The sequence below is a fragment of the Sparus aurata genome, chromosome 2 (assembly GCF_900880675.1).
Source record: "Sparus aurata chromosome 2, fSpaAur1.1, whole genome shotgun sequence".
Taxonomy (NCBI): Eukaryota; Metazoa; Chordata; class Actinopteri; order Spariformes; family Sparidae; genus Sparus; species Sparus aurata.
This window is the reverse complement of record NC_044188.1, coordinates 32374069-32385679: the sequence shown is the minus strand read 5'-3', so window position 1 is coordinate 32385679 and position 11611 is coordinate 32374069. Positions and strand designations below refer to the sequence as shown.

The 11611-nt window shown below is 38.1% G+C and overlaps 1 protein-coding gene across 2 annotated transcripts in view; it reads right to left on the bottom strand.

The window, feature by feature from the left end:
- The window catches only part of brip1 (BRCA1 interacting helicase 1), a 124257-nt gene that overhangs the window by 22938 nt on the left and 89708 nt on the right, over positions 1-11611 (bottom strand). The gene's annotated exons all lie outside the window — the stretch shown is intronic.

Sequence of the window (11611 nt, the reverse complement as noted above, 5' to 3'; positions counted from 1 at the left end):
TATGTATATATATATATATATATATATATATATATATATATATATATATATATATATATATATATACACACACACATATATATATATATACACACTACTCACAATAAGTTAGGGATATTGTCAGAGACTCAGTGGATTTCATACATACAGTGTTTGTTTCACTTCAGAGAGTTTTGGGATAGGGAGGCAATTGTATTGGGGTGATAGACACACCTCATTTTGTGTTTTCCACGTAATGGTCTCACTGTGTACAGTGTGCCTTACATATTGGGGCCAATACCAAAAAACTAAAAGACAACCCTGTTCAATGTGGCATCAATTTCAACATTCTGTGGGTATAAAAAGCTGGTATTGTCAGTAAGTCATTCCAAGTTCATCATTCAAACAGCCATGAACACACGACGTCACTTAACGGACGAGCAGCGCCACCTGGCCACAGCGCTCCTTCGGGTCGGTGGCAGGCAGTCAGATGTTGTTCGTGAACTTGGTGTGTCTCAAAGTGTCATCAGCAGACTTGCATCAAGACACAGACATATATGTATATATGTATATATATATATATATATATATATATATATATATATATATATATATATATATATATATATATGTATATATATATATATATATATATATATATATATATGTATGTATATATGTGTCAGCATTATTCTGATGTGTTAACTGCTTTCTGCCACAGCATTTTTATGACTGAGTGGATTTTTTTTTTCTTTTAAAAAGAGGGGTTTTGTTAAAACCAGCACTATTTAAGTTGGGACACTCCTTGATCTCATCGCCATGCAGTCATGTGGTTCATGGAGCTCTCAATAGTTTCAAACAGAGACATTACCCGAAAACATGGGGACAGTTTGGAAATACTATTTATTTCAGAACTTCATCAATGACGTATTCTTTTATGTAACTCAGAGAAAACAGCCATCTATTCAGTGCTTGTCAAAAACGCAAGTTTTGTCCTGAAATTGGTACAGTGGATAAAACTTGAATAATCCAATGTCCCACTGATTTCTGTTCTGTTTAGTTTCAGATGGATTGGGTGTGTTCCCATAATGCCTATTACTGTGCAGCAGGGTAAAGTAACTGCCATTCACTTTAGTTCTGTACTAACAGTTTTGAGGTACGTTTTTTTCCATGTTTTTTCCAATGGGCAGTCTTCAAAGAAACTCATTGGACATCCTACAGGGAGAGACATATGTCGAAGGGCAGGCCAGGAAAAGCATACAAGGACTGAAAATGACCATTGCACCACAACAGGAGGAAGAAAAGCATGTTCAACAAACTACAAGCTCAAAACTAATTATCGAAGATAAATGTATCATGCCAACCGTATGCCACTAACTGCAATACATTTAAGGTAAATGAAGTCCAACATCTAAGTATGGTGAAGTTAAATAATGAAATGTTATGGTGTAGATTCACGGCAAATCAGTTAATGCATTAAAATGTAAACAAAATGCAGTCACTTCATCATCCTATCAGCCAGCGTGCTCAGGAAACACTAACAATGAACTGGGTTCAGCGCTAGACTAATCAATGTTTGGTTAAAAAAAACATAACTTTTATTGGCATATATACAATGAAAAGGGGTTGTATCAATATTATGGTTCATTTAAAAGGGACAAATTACTTCCAAAGGACAGACTGTTGGGGAAAATGTCTCAAATACCACTTTTCCACCAAAGTTAGCAGGTCTAAAAAGTTTTTTAAACATGGGTACCCCCCCCAAAATCACCTATTGACTTCATTCCTACTTTCCGCAGGCAAGGTAGCCCGTCTGTGATAATTTTTTATCTGAAGTGTAACATAGTACAACACTGATGTCACGTTTCACGCCATGAAACAGTTGTAACAGAAGGGAAAACAAGAACAAACCAATTGTGAAAGAAGCGTCTGTTAAACAGTGGATAAATTCTTTTGAGCCATTTGGTCCAATTACATTTAGAAAGTCTAGAGGAGCTTCCCGATTAAATAATAAATTCTAGGTATTTTCATAGCTGGGAAGTCGGCGTTTTTTGGCTTCAAAACACCACTGAGCAGCTTTTGAAGGAATGAACGGGGCTCCACCTCCAACACTGTGTCCAGCAATAAAACATCCTTAATAGATTGCATTCCAAATTCCTTCCTTATTCACGCGCCACCACCGGATGTTGATCACGTCTCGTCACTTTGCGCGGCAGATTTAACTTGTTCACTCAGGTCTTACGTTTAGGTCAAACCTGAGCTGAGGTAATAAAATCCCAGGTCTACTGCAGAGTTAATTGACCTGGGTATAAATGCAGAGTTTATACATTTCCATTGCCCACTGTTGATTTTTGACTTGTGGAAAAGAGGTATAAGGAAAAACCCAATGAACAACCAACCAAACCAATGCAGCCTGAAACTCAATTGATAGACATTCAAACATTTGGAAAGATGCTTCTGAGTTAGAAGGTCTGTTCAGAGTGTACTTTGCACTGATCCACCAATTCATAGTAACCAACATTTGACCAGCAACCTGGGTTGGGTCAAATCAAGATTATATTCAGTTTAATCTGGTCTGAGTATAGACCCATTCTGTAGCAGCTGGTCTTAGTTCCCTGTGTTAATATATATAAGACAAGGAATGTTAATTATTAATCATTAATCAATGAATCATAGTTAAGAAATGAATCGATTAAAAATGCATTAACTAACATTGTGAGATGTGCACAAATATGGCAAAAAGTATTTTTACAAAATTACAAATAACAGATACTTGAATATAAAATATATATATATATTTTTTATTAAAAAATACTGGTATAAGAATTGAATTTAAATACAATACAAGTAATTTGTCATTTCAAAAATACAAACTGACATTATGACATTTAGCAAATTTAGGAGCCTCAATATGGGCTGGATTTTGATGGGCCAGTTTTTAATTGGGGACCAACAGGGGCTAAGCAACTAAAATGAAGATGTCATTTAGTCTATCATTCAGTAACTTGGTGTTCAATTTATCTGTTCTTTTAGCTTCCAATGAAGCCTGCTCTGATTTACACCAAACATAGATCACGTGGTTGAAACAATTTTCTGATGGGAAAGCATCCAATAATTTTATACATTATTAATGATAAACCAATAATCAAGCAGCCCCAAATTGCTCCTGATGAGCAGTTGGCGCCTTGTATGGTCTCCACCATCAGTGTATGAATGTGTGTTTGAATGGGTGAACGTGGCAAGTATTGTAAATTGCTTTGAGCGGTCAGTAGACTGGAAAAGCGCTATAAAAATGCAAGACCATACAAGCTGTGTCTTATGTATTTGAAAAAATGAAAAAATAGACAAGAAGACGTCAAAGTCATGCGTGTTCAAAAAGCAGGAAGCTTACAGATCTACAGCTGCTACACTGAGAGACTATGCAGCACATGACAGTTGGATATTTTCATCAATGTACTTGCAGACTGTGACAATCCTGTCTGTCACAGTGATGTGTCATTATCATTTACAGTATGGTGTCTCCATTCATTATGCTATAGATGTAACAGCAACTTCGACCCCGACCTATTTGAAGAGTAATAAAGCAAGCTAGTGACCCATATACCAAATGTACTGTTTCAGCATCAGTGACAGCAGCATCATGGGTACAGTTCATATTCAAAGAGTAAACTAACAGACCACATTACACTACACTACACAGAAATACAGACTGTTTGTATTAAATAAGAGGTATTTTGCAATACTAATTACGCAAGAAAAGTCCCCGAACACAAAACAATGACAAGTCCTTCTTTGTTAATGTAGGGCACATAATAAATGAGGTAAATGGCTTTTGTTTAGTTTCTACACCCTGTCCTAGTGCACCGTTAAATTGGTGTAGTTTGGTATAATTATCCAGCCCCCTGGGCCAGATGGTTTAATGTATTCACTGTAGTTATAACCTCCAAACATTCAAATTTCCTCTTTTGTTTACACTTTAAAGGTCCCATATCATAAAAAAACACGTTTTCTACATATATAAGCTGGTCCTCCCTGAGCCTGCCAACTCCCAGAATGAGGAAAACAAGCGATTCCTGTATGGTCTCTGCAGCCCACCTACTGGTGAAACGGCACTCCTACAGGCTGTTCAGATTCTGCTCCTTTCGTTATGGAACAAAATGAATCATTATCGTAGCCCCGCCTCCTCTGCGCAGTGATAGGAGATATCCGAGAGGGGGGGCGTTCACCCCGAGGTGAAGTTCGGTGTGTCCAGCGGTGAGGCAGCCTTGTTTCGCAACGTTGTCGCTCAGAGCTAGACACGCAAATTGCTCTGTTGTTGGTTGTAATAATCAACATAAGTGCCTATATTCTGTCCCAGCTACAGAACAACAGAAGAGACAGTGGTTGTGTTTCATTTTTAATGACAACGTGCCGGCTGCAGTTTGTGTTAGCTTGTATGTGTGTGCAAACCACTTCACATCGGACTGCTTCAGTAGGCTTTGCCTCAACACTGACCCTCGTAAAAGGATCAGTCCCAACCATACTAGACCCAGCAACTGCACCCGAGCCACCGATAAGTGTCGCCGCGGTTTGATAGTATTTACAGTTGCCTACGAGTATGGTGAAGTCAGCTGGAAATTGGCTAACTAGTTAGCTCCACTTCGGTCCACTATGCAATGGCGTTTGAAGCAAGTTTAATGATAATAATATAACGAGGGAGCTTGGTTGTCACAGTAAAAAGTCTGGAAACATGTGCATACTGGAGACAGAGACGATGCTAACAGTGTCCAAGAGTTTGGAGACTGTGTTGGAGACAAACACAGCTTTCACTAGCTGTTAGCCATTAGCTACATGGTAGTAACTGTAACAACACATACAAACAAACTATCATTATTCAGACACACTAACCATTCTGAAACGTTCTGCTGCAGCCGCAGAGTCTGTACTTCTTCAGGAGCCTCTCCTTCTGGGTCTGATTCTGGGTCAAACTGAAAAAATCTCCGCGAGCCATAGTGTTACATCCACCGTAAACATTAGCGCATGCTACCGTTAGCATAAGGGGCTTCCTCTCCCTGAGAGTGACTTAGCAGGAAGGGCTCTCCAAGTAGGCGTTGACAGACGGAGCTCATTAGCATTTAAAGGTGCAGGCACAGAAACAGACTGCTCTGAATAGAGCTCAGCAGAGCGACTTTTAGACAGCTGGAATTCAGGACCACGGATGTGTTTGGGGCAATACATATCGAATACAGAGTTGTTGGATCTCTGACAGCTGTGTAAAATTGATGAAAAACAGTATAATACGGGACCTTTAAGTAGCTTTGAGGTTGTTACAAAACATTTTATTTAACTCTGTCTGACACTCATTTAAGTCATTCCGCTTGTTCCAGCTCTCCAGTAAAAATGTATGACCTTTTCCCTGAGTGTAAGAAGTACACAAACATTTTTATGGCTGCACTGTTTAATCAAATATATGTTAATGCATGAATAAAAGATTAATTTAGGATCTGTGTAAACTGGAATCTTCACTAGATTCTGTGCTGACCCCTGGCATTGGAACTGGTTTTAAGGGGCCCATACTGTATGTATCTCAGAAAACGTAAACTGTTGCTACCACATATAAAGCTGTTCAACACTTAAAATTGAGCTATAAAGTTAAACAGCTGGTTGCCTCCTGACCTCCCTATCTGGCTCTGTTTTCTCTTTGGCTGCACTACTTATGTACTTGAGGAAACACTGTTAAAGGATCCTGTTCTGTACTGTTTGGCATTTTGCAGGCAATTACTTTTATGCAGAAATTAACTTCACCTTTGGAAGTGAGTGAGTAATAACAAGGCTAAATGTCAATGTCAAGTATTATTGTTGAGAAACAACAATAACACTTGAACCATACTGAAATAAAAACGGTAGAACAAACCTAAATGTGAACAAAGTTAAGACCAGGGGATTTTATGTGGCCCTAAAACAGTTCTATTCATATGATTTTAAACAAACAAAACATATCTAAAAATCATACATGTGCATCTACTGTGACTTACATAATGGTAATTGAAATGTCTTCTTCTTGACCTTCTTAAGAAGTCTATTTGAGTCTTATTGAAAAATTGAAATAAAGACTTGGATATCCAATCTGCAACAAAATTTTAAACTTTCATTACTCTTAAAACTGTAAAGGCTTTTGTACATATAACCAAGGTATACTTGGATAAAAGCGTTCCATTTTTTTGAAATTGTTTCTTTCTTTGATAAAATCACCATGCTGCAATTTGGCAAGAGATACTGACATAACACCAGACTACAGAGCAGCTTCTTTCCTCCAGCTGTGAGACTACTCAACTAATCCTATGCATTCAATTATACTGAAGCAGTTTTATTTTTATGACTTAAAGGTGCTTATTTGTAAGAAAAGTTGATTTTGAGTCTCTTCCCTAACTCATCAAAAATGGATGCATTGGTTAATTGGGAATGAGACTCAAAACCCTACTTTTCTTACAAACAGCACCCATAAATAATCAATATTCAATTTATATAGTTTCTGTTTTAATAGCAGCATTAAGGGACAACAACTACTTCTGCGTTGTAAAAGAACGTTGTTGTGACGAAGTACATTTCCTAACTTTAGCAATTCACTTTAACTTTAGTTGCAGATTGCACGCTGGATCAAAGCCACGGGAGCACATTTTTAAATGTCTTCAAAACACACAAAAGAAACCCCAAAACACTGGTTCCAATAATCGGGAAAACTCACGAATATCAGATCTGATAATCTGAGATAATGACATACCACCATATAATGGCTCGATCGCTAAAGAATAAACATAGAAATATATGTATGGTTTTCTCTTACTTTCACTTTTGATACTTAAATAAAATTACTATCAGAGACTTTTACTCAAGTACTATTTGTATAGGTAACTGTAAATTTTACCAAAGTAATATTTTAATACATTGTCTTTACTTTTACTCAAGTATGACTTTTAGGTACTTTGTACATATAAAGCTAGTTCCAAACTTAGAACATAAGCAGGAGCTGTTTAGCTGTTGTTGGCCAATCCAACTCTGATTACAGTCAGTAAAACCTCAATTAGCCATCTACTTAATTTAGCTTCTTCTGCTCTCCCTTTTAGTCATTGTTTCCATTTTTGATTACAAGCAACACAGTGAAGCATACAGATTTAACATGTAATATGTAAATGAAAAATTTGAAGTCTAATTGTGACTAAGGCAGATAACTAGCCAGGAGTCAAATGTTACTTAATAACACGCCTGTCTCGCATTCAACCAAGTGAGCTCTGAGGTGCACCCTTTACATCCCTAATTATTTCCTTTAGCCCGCTCAGCCCTCTTTCACCTCTGGCTGGAGCCTATTTGATGTCTGGCTTTCAAGGCAAGCACCATGACACAAAGACCTAAACCCCTCCACCTCCACCCCAACCATATTCAGCACGGCTTAGTGGGTCCTTTCAAAGTACACGTGCCTCTTTAACAAACTCAAAAGAGTAAAGGAAACGTCCTCAGATTTACTATTCCTTAAAGTTTTCATAATTGCCTTTTAAAGATCTTCCTACTGATCTTTACCCACAGGTAGGAGATAGATCGCTCACTTGCAAAGTTTGCTTATTTCAACACAGTTACCCATGACTGAGCCCCAGCTGATGAAGAGAGAAAAAACAGAGTGGTGTGCAAAGTGTGACACTGATTCCTGCTGCTCTCGTATGACCACAGCACACACACACACACACACACACACACACACACACACACACACACACACACACACACACACACACACACACACACACACACACACACACACACAAATAGACAGGGATGTGGTGTTGCAGGGTAATGGCATGCAATAAGACAATGAGTCTTAGCAGTAGGAGGATCTCCTCTTGGAGCACTTATACCCTCTACTGGCTGAAATATGTTATGTCAAATAGGGACGTTATCTGCATTTGTCATGGGATGTCAAACTATCATAGCATACAGTGTATTTATTCAGCATTATGTGAATAATAAACTACAGGTTTGATGAGGTTTTTTTTTATGTATGAATAATTCATTTGAGGTAAAATTAGAGAATGTGTTTTAATTACAGAAAACAGAACCTGGTAGAATAAAAGCTACTGTCACATGAATCACAAAATGAATGCATTGCTAAACGCATGGATGTGATACAAGGCATAGTCTCCGAAAGTTACAACAAAAAGTAACAACATACAATGCTAGCAAATCATGTCCCACTGACTGTTGTTGGGTTGGACAAATCAGAAAAATTATAAAGAAAGAAAATACCGTCATTGTAATATATTACATTTAGTACTTTTTAATCACATTATACTGCTGCTGCTGTCCATGCATATATTTTCCATTATTTTGCTGATAATGAATGGATCAATTGATTTTGTTTTAGGTACCAATTGATGAAACCTTTGTCTCTTTGTGGCAGTCTTAATCTGTATTTTAAAAATAAGTGAACCTCATATTCTAAAACATATTCTCCTAGTCAGGGTACACACAAAACACTATTTGTATTTTTTTTTCCTTTTGCATGATTTATTGCTTCAAATTGTTGATACTCTTCATGAGTTTCTTGCCTCATTCTTTCTCATGACTCAGTGAATGTTTGAGATTGGTCTTATATTATCAACATATAATGAATAAGTCACACTAGCACACTAAGAAAAAACTGCATGACTTCATTTTCATTTCATATCACTGCATATTGAGAAAAAACAACAACAACACTGAACTGACTCTGCTATGCTGCATAAAATACTTCCAAGAAGAGCAGGTAAGGCAATGGTCCAGAAGGGGTCAGATAAAGGTAGGATTCACAGGGCAGAGCAGTCACATATATCCGACTAAGATGTTTGTCCTCCATTAAGTCTGTAATCACACCGCTCTGAGCTGGCTCCTTAGACCTTCATCTTTAGCTGCCGGCCTGGTCCGGATCAAGTATTTAGTTTGATAAGTACGGTTTACCAGGGATCACACGCTGCAGACAGGCAGGTTAGCCATAGGAGGAACTATCCCCCTGAAGGTGATTAAGTGGCTAAAGAAAGGCTGGGTGAGAGGCAGAAAACGCAGGTACAGCTCATGATGGGATCCGACAAAAAGATCACGACTGGTTCAACACGTCTCTTCTCTCAGAGTGAACAGGTGTTAACATGTTAAATACGCTATAGTCAAAATGAAGGAATACATTCCCCAGTGAGAATGAATGAAAGTCTTAAAGTACTTTTTTAAAATTTTGATTCCCTTTGCCATCTGTGGTTTCTGCCTGACCAGTCAGCCCATGAAAAAATAGAAGGGACAGGAAGACCCTCAGCCGGCCACCACACATTTTGATAAACCATAACCAACTTTAAGTCCATAACCTGTGAGTCCACATTACGTCAACACTCTGACTTAAATAATGAGCGTCAGAGATGTCAGTGAAACATTGACAACAGTTTGGTGTTCCGGTTCAGATAAAGGGCCACAGGGGCATGTCTCATTATCATGTAATGACAATAAATGCTAACAGGCCAATTACATGATCAGATAGCTCACAGCCAGAGAAGCATTTATATTTCCAGTAAGTGTATCTTGTAAATACCCTCCCTGGAGAAAACAGTTAAAATGAGAAGTGAGAAATTCTGGATTGACATTATACTACACCATATAGTGAACCTCAATTGAATTTTGATTTGACTATTGAGAATTTGTTGAGAATCAAGCCATATAACAGTGACTCCAATCAACTCTATGGCTATTTGCGTTTGCGATGAGATTTTTGGAGAAAGGTCGTACAAATCAAAAGAAATGAATGACTCAAAGGATGCCATTTCTAAAACGTTTTATGACAGGACCAAGGGAACTGCCCAAAATTGTTGTACAAAACCAATATTCAACAACAATGTTTAAAGAAAATCCCGAAAAAAATGTACAGGAAATACAAATAGTTTGCTCTAAGGCGACGCAACTGAGGTGTAAAAACAGGCCATGCCTTTGCAATGCAATTGCAGAAAATCTGGACACCAGGTGTCCTTACAGCAGGTGTTGGATTACCTGCTCGCCTTTTCCAGGACATCGCCCTGTGTCCTGCGAAGTGAGCGTACACTAAGAGGACTAAGCACAGGTAAGAAAGGTAAACTTGGGGATTTAGGTCCTTAGCTCTGACTCCAAAGAGACTTAGCAGGTGATTTGTGGCTCATCCCCTCAGGCTTAGGCTGTGACGATCTGACAAAGCTTGACCATCAAATCAGGTGTCTACTTAACGCAGTGTGGCTAGGTTGATCGGGGAAATGGCTGAAGAACAGGTCGTACATCCTGTTAGTATAGCTGTTTGAAAGGGTATTTAAAGGGTGATCTCATTATGTCGGATTGAAAACTCCATAATGTGTTCCAAAACAGGTCGAGGAAGGATTCTGACAGCAGCCACTGGCAGAGAACATTTACAGGACATATGCCAACACGTACAAGCTTGTTTACGTCATGTAGGTGGGAGTAACCTGAACTTGTGTTATTCTGACAGAATAATTAACAGTTGTCACGGAAGTTCTTTTCCAGACTGTTGTTATGTTGACATGGGGTCATCCAAACACCTTAAGTGATCTCAGCTTAGATGATCATTACAGTTGGGGTAAACCACAACAGTTTAGGGGCATCTAGCAGCAAGGTTGCAGATGACTAACAACTTAAAACCCCTCATCTTATCCTCCCTGTGATGCCCGCTAAAAATGAGAAAGGCCCTCTCTAGGTCAGTGTTTGATTTGTCTACTCTGGGCAACTGTAGAACAAGGCAGTACATCATAGCACACTCTGTAGAAGAGTACCCTCTACCTCTGTAGACCTTGAAGATACATTCCAGGGTAATGAAAACACGATTCTTGATTTGGTGTTTATACAATCATTAAGATATAAAGTCCTACACACAAGGCCTTTTACAAAAGATTGCGATAAGTTGCTGTGTGACTATTGGTTTGCTCACTTCCAGCCTTAAAGGTGCAATATGTAATTTCTGCAGCTCAAGTCTCAAAACTAAACAAAAGACATTTGCTGAGTGTGGAGGTCGCTTTTGAGAAAAGACTTGAAGGCAGAGCCAGATCTTCTTGAGTAAGGAGGGGAGATGGAGGGGAAATTGACTTTAACCTGTGAAGCCCAGATGGAGCCCAAATGGGCACCTATGGTAGCATTTAAGTGAAATACAAAGTTTGGTACCTGAGAAATTTGAAGTTGCACAGATGGGGCTAAAATGTGCCAAAATGTTCCAAAATGCCCAAAATAATAATATGATAATATATAATAATATATTATTATATAAATTATTATATAATACTATATAATTTGTTATTATATGAATTATTATATGTAATATTATATATATTATATTAAATATAACTGGTATATTGAGATTGAGATTACTCTCAGTATATTGGTATACTGAGAGTAAAGTAATGTGGCGCTGCTTGGGGAGCTGTCAAACGTATGATGACTGGCCTATATGACGTGACAAAGTTCACAAACGTGGTAGTGTTTAAAACCTTTACACACGTTTAATTAATCAGGGACTTCCTTCCTTACTCTCTGACTGTCTCCCGAAAGATATGGCTAGAGGCAACCAAATGAAATGCATCATCACCTTGTGGATTTCTACGGTATATATATA